The 21,247-nt window shown below is 37.4% G+C and overlaps 1 protein-coding gene across 2 annotated transcripts in view; it reads left to right on the top strand.

The window, feature by feature from the left end:
- Positions 1–21,247, top strand: part of sox5 (SRY-box transcription factor 5) — a 193,393-nt gene that overhangs the window by 58,693 nt on the left and 113,453 nt on the right. Inside the window, exon 3 of one of the 2 annotated variants that reach the window (XM_067391917.1) lies at positions 1,580–1,639. The gene's annotated coding sequence lies outside the window, so the exon portion shown is untranslated. Of the gene's footprint in view, positions 1–1,560; positions 1,640–21,247 lie in introns of those variants that run through there. The other variant, XM_067391918.1, reaches the window with a different exon arrangement.

Here is a 21,247-nt window from a genome sequence, read left to right as displayed (position 1 = left end):
AGACTAGCACACAAAAGGGGATTTCAATCAGCGTGGCACTCAGGCTGGCTTTATGGGCTGACAGGAGTAAATAAGACCGCGTTTTAAGCAGGGGCCCTGCACTGACACTCACACTCACGCATTTGTAGGATATAGATACACACATACACACACACACACACACACACACACACACACACACACACACACACACACACACACACACACACACAGATAAACAAACATGCACACACTCCTACCTGTAGGCTTCAAGCACAGCCATTATAAACACATACACAATTTTTTGTGTCTAAGCACCCACGTATGTATAGTATCAGCCAAAAGTTTGGACACATTTCTCTGAATTTGTTTCTTATGAACTTAAAAATCTTCTTTGATGATAATGCTTATAACATAGCATGTAATTAGTCATATTATACATGTACACAAATACAAATTATATAACATAATTAATATAGTAATTATAAATGTTCATGAATATGTAAATTGTTATATTTAGAATTCATGAATTTGATTATGATCTTAACCTTAATAATGCTTTTATTTTATTGTCACACCCACACATACAGTCACAGTGTTGAGAATTATCTCGAATCCCACTGTCTATTGTTCTGTTGTGGGCCAGACTTCATCCAAATGTGTTGTACAGACATCTCCGCAATCCTCTGAGTGTAAACCCTCCCCCCTCGGGTATAGCACCAGGGTGGTCCGACGCATCTAAGCGATCGGAGAACCACTGGCCCCAATTCGCAAGAATTTTGGTTACGTGACCGACCTAAAAGAGTTCCATGTATGTCCATCTCAGCTTTAGCCTTTCAAACATGTTCTGTTTCCCCCTCATGGAGGACTTCGCACTGCACGCTAAACTTGGATGATGACATCCAAGTTTTCTCTGCGGATTATACACAGGAGCATGCAAGATAAGAAACTTACAATAAGGCTCAGCTCATGTAATGAAATATCCCAATGTTCTCTTAGACTATACAACCATGTCTCTCCAGCACGTCCCTGCAATGTTCCAGCGAAGACATATACAACCGTGTCTCCTAAATCTCATCTGGTTTGATCTGTTAGCAAGGGGACAGTGGTCTAAATCTCCCAAAACTACTCACAAATGACATGGTTTACCAATTCAGTTCTAAGAAGGATGATATAAGACTTAGCGTTGGGTTTGTTGAGGAGAATCAGAGCTTGCCAAGAGTTCTGATAAAGCTGAGAGAATCCTCTCTATTCTGCATGCTTACACTCATAAACTCTAGACGTGACATTTTAAGTACTGTACAATTTACAAATGCAATGATAAGTTCTGTGAAGTGGATTAAGAGTGTTTCAAGTTGTTTATGGACAGGAACGTCTACACAATGTCCATCTTGAAGTCCAGAAGTTCTCCCGTTGGGGGAGAACTTAAACAAAGCAAAATTATAGTTTCAAGGCAACACTCAGCTTGGCAGAACAAAGTTTAATACTTTTGTTCCACCATCAAACAACCTCTTCAAGCAGTGAAATGCTTCAGTATTGAGATGGCTGGAGAGCCTAAGTGGAGTTTCTAACTTGTTCTTTTTGTGTTTGTTTTGTTCAGGTAGAAGCAGACACAAGGACAAAACCTTTTCACCACAAGAAGCCTCGACACAACTGACTGGTATGTAATATGTGCATCTGCAAAAGGCTGTTATACTTTCCCAAAGCTTTCATTTTTCAGTCATTACAGTTACAGACATTATGTATCCATAGCTGTTATTCTTTAACAACCAAAGCAAAGCAGTAATGTCTGATGTCGTCTTGTGATTTTCTGCTGCTGTGAGGGTGTACAGTGTTCCAAATGTATTTGGACACATACTGTAGTAAATGGCAATAATGGCCATTATTAAAGATAGTTGTCAAATAATGTAGGTTTTACCACTAGCTATGTTTCCGTCACCCTGATTTTATGCGCATTTTGAAGTATTACATCAAAAATGAGTGATGGAAATGCCATATTTTGAGAGACAAAAATGTTTTTACACTCACTTGATGTGGTGTAAAGGTTTCTATTTACGTGTTTTGCAGCATTGAGCAATGCTGCCAATCACAAAAATATCTGTTGATTTCTTGAACTCAGTGGCCAATCAGAGGTATTTAAGTTAGCACTGATCAAAAACTCAGGTTGTTCTAAGTGGCGAGTTAATTTTGACTTTATATAAATAAGAAATTTATTGTGCTGTCAGCCTTGTTTATTATAACAGAACTTTGTAAGATTGCGATGAACTAAGATGAGGGACAGATTTCTAATGATTATAAAGGGAGCGCTCTGCATGCTTTATATGCCAAATCACACATACAGTATTCTTGCTTTTTTCTTTTTTTTTTTATTTAAAATTAATGGAGAATATCTTGTGTTTTACCGTGGGTGCTCGACGGACCCTATGTCCAGTACCACCATCATCCACTCAAACAACTTGATGAAAACATACCTTTAAAGCATTTTTTTTCCCCTTCTTTCTTTTTTTTTGCGAACTTTGAAAAGATTTGCTCCACATTTGGAGCTACTGACTGATTCTTTAAAATGTTTTTACTCACCATGTAGACTATTAAAAAGAGCTAACCTAACCAAACACATGAACTAAATGTTCCCATATTTGCACCCGTGCCACTTGTTCATGGCAGGCAGCACAATATAAATATTAGGGCTGTCAAAATAACGTGTTAATTTCGATGAATTAATCTGAGAAAAAATAATGCGTTAAAAAAAAAATAACGCAGATTAATCCATTCCGTATTGACCTTTGAACCTGGAGCCATTCTAGCCACCATTCGACTGTATGAAGGAGGGAGACGACTGCTGTGCTGACGGACAGAACGAATAATAGTGCTCAAAAGAACGTCACCTCATCTTCTCTGACAGGCGCCCTGCACGTGCAGCTGACATAAACCACACTTTCAGTAAACAAAAAGAAAAATCTATCCCGTGGTGAAGTGTTTTCTGTGTTGACAAATCTTTTGTGATATCCTAATAACAGTCGCGATTCGCAAGCAACGCGTCAAAGTCCGCTAATGTCCAATTTGCGACCTAATGACTAATTTGAACAGATTCATTTTAATGAATCATGACAATAACTGATCTGTCCACACGGTCTATAATGAATCATTTACTCGAACAACTCTGAAATGAGAACATAAGTGTGCTTACCCCATTTAGCAAGAGTGGTTAGTAAAAATCAGCCTTAATAATCCACAATATTTTCAGGTCATTTAAATGACAATGTGTGGTAAATTAGGCCTACCTATAAAATCAGTTAGTTTAGACTGGAGTAAGGTTAAACCAGACCAAAGCAAGTTAGCTATGTGCAATCAATTGTATATGGTAGAAAATTATATTATTAGTTAATATAACTTCTAAATGCTACTTTTTAATACTTTTCAGGTTTAGCAAAAAAGCATCTTCTCTTACAAAGCTATAAAATCACTTTTTTTTTTTTTTTTTTTTTTTTTTTTTTTTTTTGCAAAGAGGGCAAGAAAGAATTACAGTGAGAGTGACAGGTACTTTATTGTCAGTATCGGGCTTGCAAATCACGAGGGTAGGGCACTTTTTACTGTTTGTGTGGATGACCATGTCTGTCACCATGAAGACAAATTGAAATATTTAATACTTTCACAGCAAAAATCATGTATGCGATTCATTTATATTAATTAATCTCAGAGTATGTAATTTAATTAGATTAAAATTAAAAAAAAAAAATTGTTTTTAATTATATACAGTGTTGGGTAAGTTACTCAAAAAAAATTAATCCACTACAAATGACAAATTACTACATTAAAATTGTAATATGATTACATTACTGATTACTACATGTAAAAAGTAATCAGATTACTAATTACTTTACATTCAAGTTACTTTGAAACAAAAATCTACAAAAATAAACCACTAACTGAAACTCATAGTTCTTTCTGTAATTTAATATTGACTGAAAAGTATTACAGAAGTATGAAAACAGCAACTTGACTTAAAAATATTTGTCAATCATCTAGCTTATTCATTCAAATGTAATCATAACAGTCGCCTGAGGGCGCTTAACGACCACATCATCTGTGAGCATGAGATTCTAACAAACGAAAAATAACTTTATTAAGACTAATAAATATATGAAATATTGTACACTTGTTAATGTGTTTATTTTTGTTTGCAGTTTTTTTTTATATAGTATTTAATGATTATGAACACATATTAAGCATGACAAACCATACAATCGATGAAACTACAAAGCTGGCAGGTATGGAATGTATGATTACAAAATAAAGTCATTAAAGGTGCTAAAGAGGATTTTTTCGTCGACTGAGAAACCAAAGACTGTTAGTGAGTTTTTGAAATGAGCGCATGCGTAAGAATAACCCCACTCCTTCACAGCTCATTTCGAGGGAACGCCTCCCAAAACTCGTGCACGAGTATTGGAACACAAGTGTTTACCACCGGCATTCTCTATGTCGTGTTAGTGGATTATGTCGCACTCACTGCAGGTAACTCATAATCTGCAGTTGTTACTCCTGTCTCCTGACAAAAACATTGCATGCGGCGCCTGTGGAGTGTGGAAAGTTACTGAAGCGCACAGCCATGCTCATCTCTCACAAGGAACGTCATGGCAGTGATTGACAAGCCAGAGGGCCAATCATTTACGCGATGATCGCGTAAACGATTGGCTGATGTTTTTAAGGCCCTACCTCGTGCACAGATGTTGTATATTAATATTATTCCTTTCAGTGCACCTAATAAATAGTCTTTTATCAGTTAGTAAAGACAGTTTCAAGTAATATTGCAAAAATGTACAAAACAAAACATCCTGTGTAGCACCTTTAAGATTGTTATTAATATTATTTTATGAAGTAACATGTAGGATAAAAGTAGTTTTATCATATGTTGAGCTGTTTCTGTGACAGCTCCAGCTCTCCGACACACAGTTATACGTCAGTGTGCGAAATCACTCACTTCATTTCGTTCACTCTTTGCAGATATAGTGCACTCAAATGACATACACTATATAGGGATTAGTGAATCAGTGAGCGAGTGAGCGGTTTCAGACAAAGCTTAAACATTCCTTGCTGTGTGTAGCATGTATGTGTGTGGTAGCTTAACTGTGTTTATGTTTGTATGTAACTGCATTAAAGACAGGAAAAAAATGCTGAAAACATTTATAATAACATTTAAACAGTATTGTTCAGAAGTTACCTTCCCTCCCGATCCTGAACAAAAAATCTAGCTTGTTTAGGTGAGGTTGGACCGAGGGTATCCTCCTCCACGCGTTCTCCAGTGATTCATAATGAGGCATAATTTCTTAATTCATAATTTCTTTTAGAAATGCACTTTACCTATTTTTTTTGTAACGCAAGTAACGTAATTTTATCGACATCAGTAACTGTAATCAAATTACATAAATTTAAAATGTAATGCGTTACATTACTGCATTATCAGGAAAAGTAAAAAGTACTTTGTAATGCATTATACCCAAATCTGTGTATATATATGTATATATGTATATATATAAAATCAAGGTAACCACAAAAATATTAAGCAGAGAAATGTCAACCATAGCAACAGACTTTTCACAACTCTTACTGTTTATATATTATTGCGTTTTTAAAAAATATTTCTGATGTCTTTTCTAAGTTTATACAAGTTATATAAGTTTTATAACTTATATACACTATTTGCTTTCAGGAAGCACAAAATAAGAATCCGTATTTCTTGACTACACGTTATAGAAGTAAGTGTGGTGTACATGTAGAAATGCTTTTATGGTGCCACTGTATAGTTTAGTAATGAACTCTGAAAGCTCTCATCATGTAGTAGACGTTGCCTCCTGGCTCTTTGGACAGCATATGTTCCTCAGCCCCAGCATTCACACACTTACACACTTCAACTCACCTATGAGCGCCATCAGGGGGCTGTTTGTGTTTGTGTGTGTGCATGAATGGATGCTGGAGAAGGGGCTGTTTGTCTGTTCATCTGTGTTTGGGGCTGTTGGTGGGCATCCTTGTCATGTATGTGTGCCATACATGTCTGTGTGTGTGGAACCGTATCACAGACGGGCTCGAGTGTGTCAGAGAGGCCGCTGTCTCGCAGCTTGTAGTCATATTTCATGGAGCCTATGAGACTCAGTTGGCGGTATGTGTGAGTACGGTCTATTTCTGTCTTTCTGACTGTGGCACTGCCCACTGTGTGCGAGTCTGCGTATGACTTCCTACTGTCTATGCGGCATGCCAGTGGGAGACCGCCATCATGTGCCCCCTCGCAGCGAGATCCACCATTCCTATGCCTTCATCTCCAACCAACCATCCTCTCCCTCTTCCTGCGTGTCTCTTTTACGGTCTCCACCTCCTCCCTGTCTCTTTATTTTTCTCTGTGGGCATCCCTGTAAAGTACATGAAGTTTTGGCTGGCAACAAACATGTTTATTAGTGTTAGATTTCTCTTTTATCCGCACTATAAATAATTGTCTGATTGATGTTGCGTTTCATTTGTAGATGCATGATATAGACGATGACATGATGCGCTCTGATCCAGAAATCATGGCTCTGTCCCCAGTCCCTAATGACACTGGAGCCTCTACCCACTAACAAAACATTGTTCATTGACGACTGCAAACTTTTATCAAGCTGCTTGACTTCTGTTTTCTGGCATAGACAGAATACCTGCCAAAATTATTGTAATTATGCTCATTTTAAATGACATATAAGTCCAGACGGTGTGTTTTTTTTTGTTTTTTTTTCCCTGGGGTAATTTTGGGAAGTCTGTTGAATGGATTTAAGTAAAACTCTTTTAGCTACACTATAGCTGTTAGCTAAAAGCATAAACAAATGTGCCTAAAATATTCAACAATGTGAAACAGATGGCAGATTTTTTGAGCATTTTGAACATGGCTATCAACATGTTCCAATTTTATTGAAATCTGTAGATCTTCAATGTCATATCATGCCTCTACCTCACCCTAGTTAGTCTATTTTTTAGTGTTGTGAGCTGGATTCAAACTTGCAAGAAAGGCGGGATTACATGATACGCAAGTTATTATTATTCAATAATAACTTATTGAATCTGTCAGAGCTTACTCAATCAACATCCAATTAATTTTTTTTCAGTATCGACATAAACCAGGTTTCTTTTCCTTAAAAACAGTATTTCAAATACATTTCTATCAAAACTTTTAATGTATGTATATATATTTATTAGGGCTGTCAAACGATTAATCACGATTAATCGCATACAAAATAAAAGTTTGAGTTTGCCTAATATATGTGGGTGCACTATATTTGTGGGTGTGTGTAATTATTATGTATATATAAATACAAACACATCCATGTATATATTTGAGAAATATTGACAAGTATATGTATTTATTTATATTTTTATACAATTTATATTATATATAAATACATTTTTGTACATAACATATTTCTCTTAAATACATTAATTTGTGTGTATTTATATATACATATTAATTACACACATTATTCACAAATATATTATACAAACTCAGACTTTTATTTTGTATGCAATTATCGTTTTAATCGTTTGACAGCCCTAATATTTATATATATATAATATGTATATTTATATTTTTTTTTATTTAAATATTTAAGAGATCCAGATAGTGGTCAGGCAGTTGTCTGTTTCTCTCTCTCCTCCAGTTTTCACACCTCTCTTTCCTCCTGAGGCCTGCAGCAGCAGCAGCAGCGGCGGCGTCAGCACTCCTAATTGGCCGTGCGCTCGACGTCGCCTGTTGTGATCATATAAATTTATTGGTGCTTAGAAGGCACAAGCTATTAAAACATTACAATAGACATTAGCGCAGGCCCGAGCAGCCTGCTTGGCCTAACGAACATATGCTTCCCTACCAATGCCTAAACTCTTATTTATGGATTTAATTTAATGTGCGGGAAGAATTCTAAATTAAATTTGGTGTGTGCCTCTGGAGAGTGTCGGTGTATAATAACATGGTAATTTTTACACATCTTTATGAGAAATGAGAAAATTAATTCTTTCTGACAAGCTGTAATTACTGGGCTTGGACCAGTCGCAGCTGAACAGTTTGAGCTCAGCTAGTCTGCCAATGAACTAAAGGAGAGGAGAACAGATAAGGAGGACACACACAATTATAGACGCACACCCACATGCACACACAGACACAAAGACACGCAATTACATACACCCACAAACACACACCCCCACACACACCTACAGACCAACATACACGCACGCTTAAAGCTAACACACAACTACACCCATCCGAACTAACAGACTCCTACACACCTAATTGCACACAAAAACATACAGCATAGAAGATGCCACAACTGCTTTGCTTCAGGATCCAGATTTTTCATTGGGCGTCAAGTGGAAACCCAACACTTTACAAAAACTGTAAACATGTTCTTAAATTCAAACAATGAAACCTTTTAATGTTCCAATTTTCTCTCTTCAGGAATGTCACACAACCTGTTTGTGTTGGAATCTTCTTCATTTGGCTAGTTTCTTGACAGTGGAATTTGTATAAAAATAGTGTGTTGTGTTTGATTGGACAACACAGCCTTTGGTGCCAGCAGTGTGCAAAATGCATGGTTAAATAGATTCTCCTCTATTTTATTGTATTAATTGTATTTAGCATAGTTTTTTATCCTATTATCTGTGAGCCTAACAGTCCTGTGGCTTATTTTCGGGTCACAACCCACCAATGGAGAACCACAGCAAAATAGGGATTTACAATCAATCAGCAAATATTTATGTATACATGCATGTATGTGGCTGGTTGCAGCTGAACGGTTGGTTGGTTGGTTGGTTGGTTGGTTGGTTGGTTGGTTGGTTGGTTGGTTGGTTGGTTGGTTGGTTGGTTGGTTGGTTGGTTGGTTGGTTGGTTACAGCTAAACAGTCAATTGGTTGGTTGGTTGCAGCTGAATGGTTGGTTGGTTGGTTGGTTGCAGCTGAATGGTTGGTTGGTTGGTTGGTTGGTTGCAGCTGAATGGTTGGTTGGTTGGTTGGTTGGTTGCAGCTGAATGGTTGGTTGGTTGGTTGGTTGGTTGGTAAAGGTCAATGGTTGGTAGACGATGACATGATGCGCTCTGATCCAGAAATCATGGCTCTGTCCCCAGTCCCTAATGACACTGGAGCCTCTACCCACTAACAAAACATTGTTCATTGACGACTGCAAACTTTTATCAAGCTGCTTGACTTCTGTTTTCTGGCATAGACAAAATACCTGCCAAAATTATTGTAATTATGCTCATTTTAAATGACATATAAGTCCAGACGGTGTGTTTTTTTCAAGGTCAATATTGGATATATATATATAGTGAGAAATGACAGCAAATGTCATGTAAATTTAAAAATAGCCAAAAATGAGCAAGCACAATTAAATATTCAATATTGACCATTACCAACCAACCAACCACTTACATATATACATACATACATACATACATATATATACATATATATATTATATGTTTAATTGTGCTTGCTCATTTTTGGCTATATTTAAATTTACATGACATTTGCTGTCATTTCTCACTTAACATTGTTAAATATAAACTTCAAAATGTATCTTCAAAATTAGCATGTATTTTTTTTTATACTGAACATTTTAATGTTGTGATGCCTTAATTCACTTGTAGCATTTAAAATGATCAGTTTTTGGCCATAACATGAAAATAATGATCACCTTATAGTAAGAATTTTAATATTGGTGCATCCCTACTGTAAACATTTGCCTGCTTTGAATATTTTATTGTCTCTTTAGCACTCTTGCAACACGTCTAAAGGTAAGATAGCCACAGGTTCAGCCTAATTGGTTCCCTTCAGAGAAGTACGTGATTGGTGGAAGGCGAAAAGGACATTTCGGACGCAGTTATGGGTGAGGTCTCAGCCGGTAGGGGGTTCTGTTGCCCTGTCTGATGTCATCAACATGAATCGCTAGCAGGTCTGCCCCATTCAAGGTCATCTGCCATTTAGTATTCACAGCAAAGCTTGACCACACTACTAGGTCTCATAGCTAAATAATGATCACACATACTTTACCCTATTGCATTTTGAAAATAGAGAGAGGCTGTTTTTGTTGTTTCAGTATGACATGATGGGTCACTTTAGTTTCAGCACTGTAGTTTTGTGGCATGGATAGGTGTATGCGAGTGGCACATGCTGACTGTGCATCCAGGGGCCATTTCAGTTTATTTATTCATTCTGTTCCATTTTGTCATGCGCTGTTAAATGTTTAATCCTCTCATCCCTGCAGTTGGGGACCGTCAGGGGAATGCCGCCCTAGTGGTCACTGCAGTGAATAATACATAATGGTGTGTGTGTTTGTAGTGATGAAATGCAGGTGTCAGTTCATAAGATGTCTGTTTTGACAACAGTGTCTCTCTCTCAATCTCTCTCTCTCTCTCTCTCTCTCTCTCTCTCTCTCTCTCTGTCTCTGTCACACACACACACACTTTAAAATACTAGGTTGGAGTCTGTTAACTATTCTGAAGGGTAGCCTGTCAGAGTGTGTTAGCTGATGGCTCCATTGTCTTTCACTCTCCGTGACTTCACTCACTCTAAGATAACAAGTTGAGCTCTCATAAGCACTCAGAGCTGCTCTGACTGCCCTCTGTCTGTAGATGGAGAGGATAAAACATTTATTTACCTGGAGTATGGAGTTGGGGAACATACCACCACTCTGTTTTTGACTGACATTGAGAATGCTGTCATGTTGATCACACAACAATGTAGAGCATCCATTTGTGTTACAGACATGAATGACACCTCAAATAGTGCAGCTTTTTGAGGAAAGCTATGCATTACTTTTCTAATGCCACCACACACTACTAGACTGAAACTCAAAGTTTGTGTTTGTCATGTAGATGCCCACTTTACACTAATCACAGACAAGCTGCATCAATTACAAGACCATCCTCCTCCCTTATTATAGAAACTACCCTAAAATTCCTTTTCACAAAAAAAACAACAACATGGACTTGTTGTTTGTTTCATGGATTTGCACTAAATTTATGGACGAGCATTTTGATGATTAATTTTGTACTTTGAAAAAGGCTGCTCATTTCTGCTGTCTCACTCTTCAGGATCATATGTAACATATAACTGATGACAGGTCAACAGATTTCATACAGGTTTTATGTTAGATTGTTAGATTAGATGTTAGATCGTATTTCAAACCAGTTTAAAATCAGATTTTAAAAGGGACATATTTTGCCCCTTTTATACTAGATCTCAGGTTTCCCCTGTGAAGTTTCAGCTCAAATTACCCCCATAGATCATTTATTAATACCATACTGTAAATACCCCTTTTTGGTATATTTAAATGCAAATGAGCTGCTGCTCCCCACCCCCCTTTCCAGAAGAGGGCAGAGCCTTTACAGCTTGTGCCACAGAAACACTGATAACAACAAACAAAACATCTGTTTGTTTTTTATTATAATCTCTATCGTGGTTATGCTCATGTGACATTACAGCTCTTTTTGGAATCATAAATGTTTGCTATTTGCATGAGTTTTAAATCAGTTTAAACCAATGATATTTTTTTTATAGCACACACATATAGTACATAGTACACACACAGAAAGCCGGCTGAAACACAGTGTACTCTTTCGCGTCTTATAGTGCTTAAACTGTCAAATACACACAAAGTTCACATGAACACAGTCGGTTATGTCTGTGAACGCAAACAGCTGGTAAAGAAATCGCATGGGTATATTAAATGTGTATTAACGCAGCAGCAGTCTAATATATAGTACCTGCTGTATCAAACAACAACAGAAAATAACGTATTGCTCTTGACTGAATAACTTTAGTAGCTTTAATAAGAATTTTAATTTTAATGCTGCATCATACATTGACATCATAGAGAATTATTTATAGAGAATTTTGTCTTTTCTGTCCAATCACTACAGTGCCTCTGTGTACAAAGAACTTGACTGGCCTCCTCAAAGCCTAGACCTGACACAATACTATTTCACAATTGCTGGTTTATTTCACTGACGCCCTCTTGTTTCCAAGAATCTGAGCATGCACACAAAACTACTAATCAAACCACTCCCTTTATGCAAATCAGCCCCTTGTTAACCCCAATCAGAGAGGTCGCTGGATGCGGCTTTCAACATCCCTCAATGCAGCATCTCCGCCACTGCTGTAGCCTCATGGGTAATTACAAAGCTACCCGGCTAGTCTCTGACAGCGTTGTGCCTCTGTGCTCATGACCCCGGCATGACCTCTGAGAGTGTAGGTAATCACCTGTGTGTCCTGAGCTTGGATCTCTATTAGCGCAAAAGCACAGTTCAGCTCCACAGAGGAGGACGAACACACCCCACATTCATCTCCTCACAGTGGGGTCAGCTCACCTATGAGAGGGAGACTTGCCTGCCTGGTTAGCACATGGCCCAATGGATTGTAGGATTGCATTTCAGCTTGATGTGGCACGAGAGGTGCTGTCATGCTGACTATGAGGTCTTTGAATTTTTTATTTTTTTTTGTAAGAAGGAAAGGACAGTTTAGATTTAGAGTTTTGTGGCTTTTTGTCCATTTGTGGTAGCTTTGAGGTCATCTATGCTAGTGTACTCTTAATGGTTGACAAAATTAAGTTTTAGTAGATACATATAAACACATTTAAAGAGTACAGATGCCAGAGCCGCTAAACACCACCTCTGTCAAAAATTAGATTTTGCTTCAAATCCACTAAATCCCAACGTCAACCAATTCAGAAATATCTGTTCGTTGGCAGAAACCTCAAAATGTCACTTCCCTTTGTCAGCAAAAGTCCACAGAAGAACCAATCGGAAGATGCGAATCAAATCATTTGTTTTCAAGATGAATGACGGTGTGCGTATGAACTGATCTGAAATCATGTTTTGTCCAGCGTTTCAGTGGCAATGACAGGATTTCGCAAGTAGCAAAAACACAACAATGCTCCTTTTGCTGCTGTAAATCTGACAGAAAATTGAGGTTTTTGCATAAAAAAAACCCCACACCTAGACAGTCAAATTTGTTAAATGCCAATGAATTGATTAAAGTGACATTTTTGAAAATAAGGCATTTCAATAACTGACTAATAACCTTTTCATTGCCATTAAAGTGAAATTACTGAACCTAAACATAGGAGCCTGGTAAAAAAAAAAAAAAAAAAAAGCTAATTTAAAAGAAAACATGTCTGACAGACTTAGAGGTTTTTGCATCTGAACTCTTCATCTACAAATCTCTTTCTCTTTGAGTACAATGGAGTAAAATATTAAAGATTATTTAACACATGTAGAATTTGTATGCTACTTTAATAATGATAATTATAATAATAATTGTTGTTGTTGTAAAATTAGTAAAGCTGATATTTTATTTTACATTTTTCTGCATATTTTATATTTTAAAATGATTTTAATATAATGTTTATGAAGGCAATTGGGTGTTTCTCAAATTTTTTTAGTATGAATTGCCAGCCACCTGCACTTCCTGTAAACCTCTCTCACATCATTATCTGTTTTTCATCTTTCTACACTAAATGCTTTTCTCTTCTCTTTGTTCTGGCCAAGAAAGCGAGTGATTGCTACTGTATGAATAGTGTGGGAAAATAGCCAACAAACGATCTTGCCTACCATTATAGACGTGATCTAATTAGAAGTATAATAAGATCACATGATGTGGCCGTCCAGATGTATACATTCATGCGAAGCTCAGACACTTTGACAAGAGACACGTCAGCTGTCCGCATTGGTATGCAGAAATGCTGTCCCAGCCCTAATGTATTCATGGACATAATCCCTCTATTGGTCCGACCGCATGCATATGCATGATTTGTTTGGACCTTGTGTCCAAGAGGTTAGCTAATATGCTTCAAATGAAGAGCAGCACTCCATCAGAGCAGATTAACATCAGGTGCAGAATAAAGTCATGTGGTTCCTCTGTGTGGGGCTAAACCAGGATAAGTTGAAGTTTGTGTTTGATATCTATCTTTAACTGAGCGTTTTAGTGCCTTTTCTGTAAGCAGGTGTCAAAAGAACTGTGGATTCTCTGCTGATTCAGAGCCTTCTCACCGGATTTCAATCCCAGAACTCTAGCCACCATGTCAGAAGAAGCGACACAAAGCCTATTGGTGGATGGAAGGTTCTGTTCAGGAGTTTTACTCCTATTGTTGCCATGTAAGATAGTCTTTACAATGAGAAACACATTTGATAGAGTTGTGGGACGTCTGTGAATATAAGCTGAAGGACAACCATTGTCTCTGGGCGACCTCAATTTGGTACTGTATAGTTCTTTTTGCCACACTGTCTGCAGCCACAAAGCCACCATTCTCCTCTTCTTGCTCTCAAGAAAGAGGGATTAGTCAAATAACGCAACTGCGTGTCCAGATTTCTAACTATCAGACCACATTACAGTGCGAAGAATGAGTCCTGGGGAATGGGGCGGAAGATGTTTCGAAGAACTTCTCTTTTAAATTCCCTTTTCCACATCTTTGAGCCGGAATAAGTTGGGTCAGATGGATAGAGAATGATGGAAGCCCGTTAGGAATGTGGGATATTTTTGGGATGGGGGGAGGGGAGTGGTCCAAATGCAGCTGCATTTCCTGTTTATTCTTGGACAAGTATGAAGTGCTCCATGGACAACAGGAGAAGCATTCTTCTCTTTCTTTCTGTCTCTCTCTCTGCCTCTACTTAGCCACTTCATCCTCCCATCTGGGCTCTAATACGCATCATTCCTCCATTTTTTTGCCTTGCTTCTTCTCTCCTTTCTAGGATCTGACTAAGGTCTTTGTATGTGACGGGCCAGTTTTCAGTGTAGATGCCCATTTCATCACTAATTTTGTGGGTGCAACCCACCTCAGCTGACAAGAGGGGGCTGTCAAATCCCACCAAAGAAGTCTCATTTTCAGTCTGTCCATCCTTTGGATGTCTTAAAGTTTTGGTCCATTTGTAAACAATTTATTGGTGCATGTTTTTCCTTTTACACTTTATTTTGATGGTCCACTTTGGACATTCTACTAACTACAAGTAACTTGGCAACTACATGTCAACTAACTCTCATTAGAGTAATAGAAGACTGTTAGGTTAGGGTTCGGGTTAGTAGAATAAGTTGACGTAAGTTACTTATAGTCAGTAATATGTCTGTTGGGGGACCATCAAAATAAAGTGTTAGTAGATATTAAGCAGACAGTCTACTAATACTCTGAGAGTTAGTTGACATGTAGTTGCAAAGTTACTTATAGGCCCTGTTTGCTCCTTGTATTAAGATGCGCTTTGGTCGATCAAATCACAAGTAGACGAGGGAGACACACACCCATTTACACCTTGTACCTTAAAGGTGCTCTAAGCGATGTCACGCGTTTTTAGGCCAAAATATTTTTTGTCACATACAGCAAACATCTCCTCACTATCCGCTAGCTGCCTGTCCCCTGAACACACTGTAAAAAAATGCGGTCTCTGTAGTGGCCACAAGTTCCGAAAACTGCAATAAAAACACACTGGTGCAGCCTGGACCACGAATCATAATAAACATGCTCCAGCCAATAACTGACAAGAATGATTTTAAATGTGCGTTCATGACTGTTTCAGGAAGCACAGAGGGGAGGAGGAGGAGAAGGGAGGGTCTAGCTAGCCTCTGTTTTGTTTGACATCACTTTGAACGACAACAGGAAGTTACTCCACCCAGGATCACTTAGAGCACCTTTAACCCATCTCTTTTCCACTTTCAATCACTTCTGTCCTGATTTCTTCGAGGGGAGAGTATAAGCTCACACAATTTACATATGAACACACACAGAGACAACGGAAAAACATACAGGCATGGTGAGAGAACATTGTGCTTGGTATGTTTTTCGTCTTCAGACCAAACTTTGGTCCTCAGCCGACGAAGTTTAAATCCTATCTGGCTAGCGCGCTTCCAATAATGTTTTCACATCAAATCAGTTGGCGGTGAGTAGACAGTCGACTGTTCAAACGCATTCAACCACATGAGCGTTTACACTATAAAAGCAATCCGGTAAAATGCTCAAAACGATTTAGACCCCATATACACATGTATTTATCTTAATACTAGGTGCAAACAGGGCCATAGTTAGTAAAATATCCCAATATAAGCGGACCATAGAAATAAAGTGTTACCGTTATTCCAAAGGAAAACAAACTTTGAAGTCTTCATAAACGTTCAAAATGTAATAACTTGTTTCACCTCTAAACGTCCTTCCTTTTTTGGCTCACGTCACCAAGCCCTCGTGATTTCAACCCCTTCAACCACTTTTCATAATCCAATTAATTTCCGATAGAATCAAGTCTAGTCTCTTGATTCACTTGGAAAGCAGAACGTAAAACAGGTTGCAACTGCTGTTGCATCATGATGCAAACCTATTGAACATTGCTAGAACTTGATGCAAACCTATAGAACTGTTAAACAAACCACCTGGCCGGGTGTTACTGAGCAGTGATCTTTCATTTGCCTCCATCAGTGCTGTAGAAATGGTCTAAATCTTGCATTTTACCATCATCTCAGTACTGAGTTTAAGACATCAGAGATGGCCTTTCTGTTCCCTTCTCGGTTTCTTTCTTCGAGTTGACTCTTTAGTCTATCAGGTGCTGTGAGCATGTCAGAGGCTTGAATGTGCCCTTATGTGACCCTCATTGTCCTCAGACGGGAGACACAGAGTGGGGACTTGAGCTGACCTGCCTTTTTCTATTGTAAGACGTCTGAAATATCCAGAGAACCAAAGCAACAAACGCCGGGTGTCACTCAATGTTGCTCAAACTTTTCCATTAGCAACTTTGTGAAAGTCACACTATTCAAACGCAGGCTTTAGAAATGATGCCCAATGTGCTGAATGACCTTCTGGAGTCGCTCATAGAAATCTGTAAACAGACCATTGTGAAGAAGGTATGAACTTTAAGAGCCTGCAGTTATATACTACTCAAAAATATATTATTAACTCCTTTAAGAGTCCCTTGATATTGAATGGATTGAAATGAGTTTGTACTTATCCTTCTTTTTTGAATAAAACATTTTCTGAGTTCATTTTCTTTCAATCAGTGTATTATTTCCCTATGTTTTGATACATATAGTCAGGTTTCAATAGACCAATACAAATGTCACAATGATATATATTTTTCCCCCATTATAACAGCATCATTTAGAAGAAAACCGACCAAACAGTGTGTCGGAACAGTAAAAGAGCACTTCTCCTTGCTTAACTTCACCTCTCTGTCATTCTGTCCTCGCCGAGTTTTAGATATAATGAAGACGGAAGATGAAACAACAAGACAATTATTTTTGCAAGCAGATTAAAGTGCCATCCATCATGCTTAATTGCCTTTTTAAGATCGGCCCACATTCAAACTCGTGCTGTTTATTCTTCAAGGTTAAATTTGCTTTTGTTACCCGTTATGTCGGAGAGGAATAAACAGCAACCAGGTTGAATCAAAGAGTGCGTCGGATGTGGTACGAGGACCGCTAACCGGTCATTTCGGAGCCCTCCGGTGGACTGGGACACGCTACTCCACGCCTAATGTATTCATTACCGAGAGGTGACTCGCGCCGTGAATCGTGTTGGCAGCTCACAGGTGTTCGTCTCTTTCATTTCTTCTGCTCCCGTTCTTGTTTTCCGCCTCGCTCATATTGCACGCGCACACGCAGGCACGGGCACACATGCCCGCAGACGCGTACAGCTGGTTCGTTGTTGTCGCAGGTCTGAAAAACAAAGCTTCAGCAGATGGTTGTTTTAGTGCCAGAGCAAAGAGGATCTACAGTTCCATCACCATGGTCACACACGCACACACACACACATACACGTTTACGCTCACTTTGTCTCTGTCTTGCCCATCTTTTTCTCTCTATCTCTGTAATGTTTATCAAGAATATGATTCCCTCTTAAACTGTGTCACTTGCTGCGGTGGCCGTCCTGCATTCTGCTTTAATGAGAGCAGTGGCACTTTTCATACACACTCCTACACTTTGCCTGGCTATTTAAATGAGGACACACCTAGACGTCTGTTGCTGTTGTTGTTGTTGTTGTACAACAGTTAGTTCTTGCCCATGGATTTTATTGGTTGAGCAGCTTTCCAAGAGTGCTAGTATTTAAAAGCAATGGAATTTTTCCTTTCCGTTTGTGTGACTTTGCACTCTTAGAAGAAAAGGTTCTATAACCTTAAATGGTTTTTATCAGGCACTTCATACAGTATATAGAATCATGTAGGGGTTCACATCATGAGATCATTGTATGGATTTAGTTTAAATTATTTTTATTTGAATACATTTTTTAACTAAACAGCTTGTAAACATACTTTTTCACCAGAAAAATTTAAATAACCAGTAAAACATGAAAATGTTTTACTGTAAATGTTTCTCTTTGTTAGGTTTGGTTTGTGGTGTCTAGAATGCATCTTTACGCACAACTGCCAGCCTGCATGGTGAGGTTCTCAAGACTCCAGAGACACCAGCAGCTTCAAATACCTGTTTGCTGCTCAACACTGGCTTTTTTTATAGCTGCCCTTTTAATACAATTAATTTTTTGACAGGAACTTTCATTAATAAGTCTTTATCTGACCGAGTTCTGCTGTGCTCTAAATCACTCACAAATCTTATGATAATTCGATAATCGCCATTCAGTTTCACACAATATTAGTTGTTTTCATGCCTTTTGCACAACATTGCACCATTTCATGCTTTTCATCTTCAGAAAGATCTTTCTTCCTCCCCATATTGCATGAGAACTGTGACTTGCTTAATAATGTGGAACAACCTCTAAGTAGGGTTTCCATATATCTGGCAAATTATTTTGTCTGAGATTGATACCAGTTGTCTAAAAAGACATGGATAAACAAACAAACAAACAAACATTTTCTTAGAAACTAAAATCTGAATGTTTATTGTACTGAAATCTTACTGATATGTCAATTGCATAATAATTTGGAATGCAGTGTATATATATAAATATGAGTCAATGACGTGATGTGTCATTTTTTTGTCCAAAGGCCTTAATAATAACAATAAAAAACAAAAATATGACATCCAAAGTAGGTAAGGTAGTACAACTAGATCTCTTTTATTGAATCCAAAAGGTTTTAATTATATTTTGCTACATATAAATGTATTTTAAAGATTTTGAATTGTCAAAAGGTCATTCGGTTTAACCGTCCAAAGGCCAATACAGCCATTTCATTTGTGTATCTTAAAATGTAATAAATGTATTTGTTTTTTATTCTGGCATAATTTTATAACATCATATATCAACATAGAGCAAAATTATATTAAAATTATGTGTATAAGTTGTTTCTTTATAAGAAAGAGAAATGAATTTCATTGATGTCATTCGGAGTAACCATTATAAAGGGACCATTTTGGATCAAGTCATGCAATCAATATCATGTGACAGGATGTGACATCATTCGGACACCTGCAAAGGACCACATGGTCCTGGCAAAGTAACTAACTCTCTTTTAACTATTTGAAAAATTCATGTTTTCACTTGCTCATACGCAAGTCCCGAAACATCAGGTCATTTGGAACAACAGCTATAAAACATGGAAAATGTAATATTTTAAAAACTTATACTAAATATAAAATGTTTGATTGTCCTTTAAGCTAATTTGCTAGCTAGCTAGATATCAGCCTGTTAGCATTGTTTGAAAATATTGTCATTGGTATAACCAAAAATGTCATTCGGTAAAACCGAAATTTTGGTTAAACCAAATGACTTTTTTGGTGGCAAATTTTGTCCATCTTGTAAAAATGACAAAAGCAGTCTTAATTGATTATAAAAACCACATAATCTCATTGTTAACACTTAATAAAACCTCAATTAATTTAATCTCCATTATGTTTTTTTACACTTTTAAAAACCTTATTCTTCAATGACCCATATATATAAAATTGTGTGTAATTTTTATTATTATTATTATTATTATTATTATTATTATTATTTATTTATTTATTTTTATTAATATTTTTTAACTGTTCTGTGACTTAGGCTCTTTTATCCTGAAATTGTAAAGCTGAAATGAGCAGAAATTGTTTGTATGTTCACATACTAGTGTGTAACTGTGTAGTTTGTCTGCAGAGAATTGGAAATATTATCGATTGGGTCTGTCAGTCTGACCAGCTATCAGTCCTGCCCCTTAACAGGCCCTAAAGTGCAAAGTTCACAACACAGTTGTCTCTCTCATGTTGTTTGTTTTCCTGTCATAGACTTTCCATTGCTTTGTATTGATCTAATAATATTTTCTATCCCCTAATCCTGGACCAAACCCTAAACCGAACCCTCACACAAATCGTTTTAGGTTTTCACCAAGATATTCCATTAGTTCATTACATTAATTTTCATCAAGATATAATTTATTAGTGTAATTAAGCTGATTTCAGGTCTTACTTTCCTTGTCAGCACGATGCCAGCAAATCCTGACCCACACACTGAAACAAAGGCATTATGAGAGATTATTATGATTTGTGAAGAATCTGAATCATAATGCATTTCTTTTGTATTTTAGCCTAACTAGCTTATTTTAACATGTGATTGTTTGAATTCTATTACCTATTAAAGGTGCTATAAATACACTCAAAGGATATCCACATGCACACACAAACATGTGTGTGTGTTACTCATGCTATGGGACAGGTTTTTATCACCTGTAACAACTTTATAAAAAATAAAAAAAAAAGCTGGTGAAAATGCATTTTTAAATCTGATAAGTCCTATAAAAAATGTTGAAAAGTAAATTTGCTCTACAAAACTGTGTCAATAATCTGTTGTGATGCTCCCATATTTCCATGTCACCGTGGCAGCTCGTCGCCATGGCAGCAGAGGAAGTGGATGCTTCTCTGCGGTCATTTGGCTTGAAAATTTGATCTCCACACCAAGATGACAGTGAAGATGTCACAAATCAAATTACGCTCATTGTCGAGTCGGGCCTGTGAACAGGACGGCCGCGCACACACAAGCACAAAGCACACCCATGCAAGATGATTCTGTTGTTGAATTGTGATTAAATCTTGATAGACAATAATATGAATATGAATATGAATATGAATATCAATAGTAATATTGAATGGGCAATACATGATATGAAGTTAGGTACTGTAGATGCCTCATTTGACTGCTTTGGTCCTAAAGGACCTTTTGGATTTAAAGTTCATCAGGATGGAAACAAACTGTGGATGTTCACTTTATGTAGTCAGATTATCTTTTTCTGTTTATGTAGGCAGTTCTTAGAAACAAAATGAGCTACAAAGTGGACCAGATTTTGCTGCGATTATCTAAAGTCTAGCTTTGTGA

The sequence above is a fragment of the Chanodichthys erythropterus genome, chromosome 8, assembly GCF_024489055.1.
Source record: "Chanodichthys erythropterus isolate Z2021 chromosome 8, ASM2448905v1, whole genome shotgun sequence".
NCBI classification, from domain to species: Eukaryota; Metazoa; Chordata; class Actinopteri; order Cypriniformes; family Xenocyprididae; genus Chanodichthys; species Chanodichthys erythropterus.
Note: the sequence above shows the minus strand (reverse complement) of the source record. Positions and strands in the feature narration are given on the sequence as shown.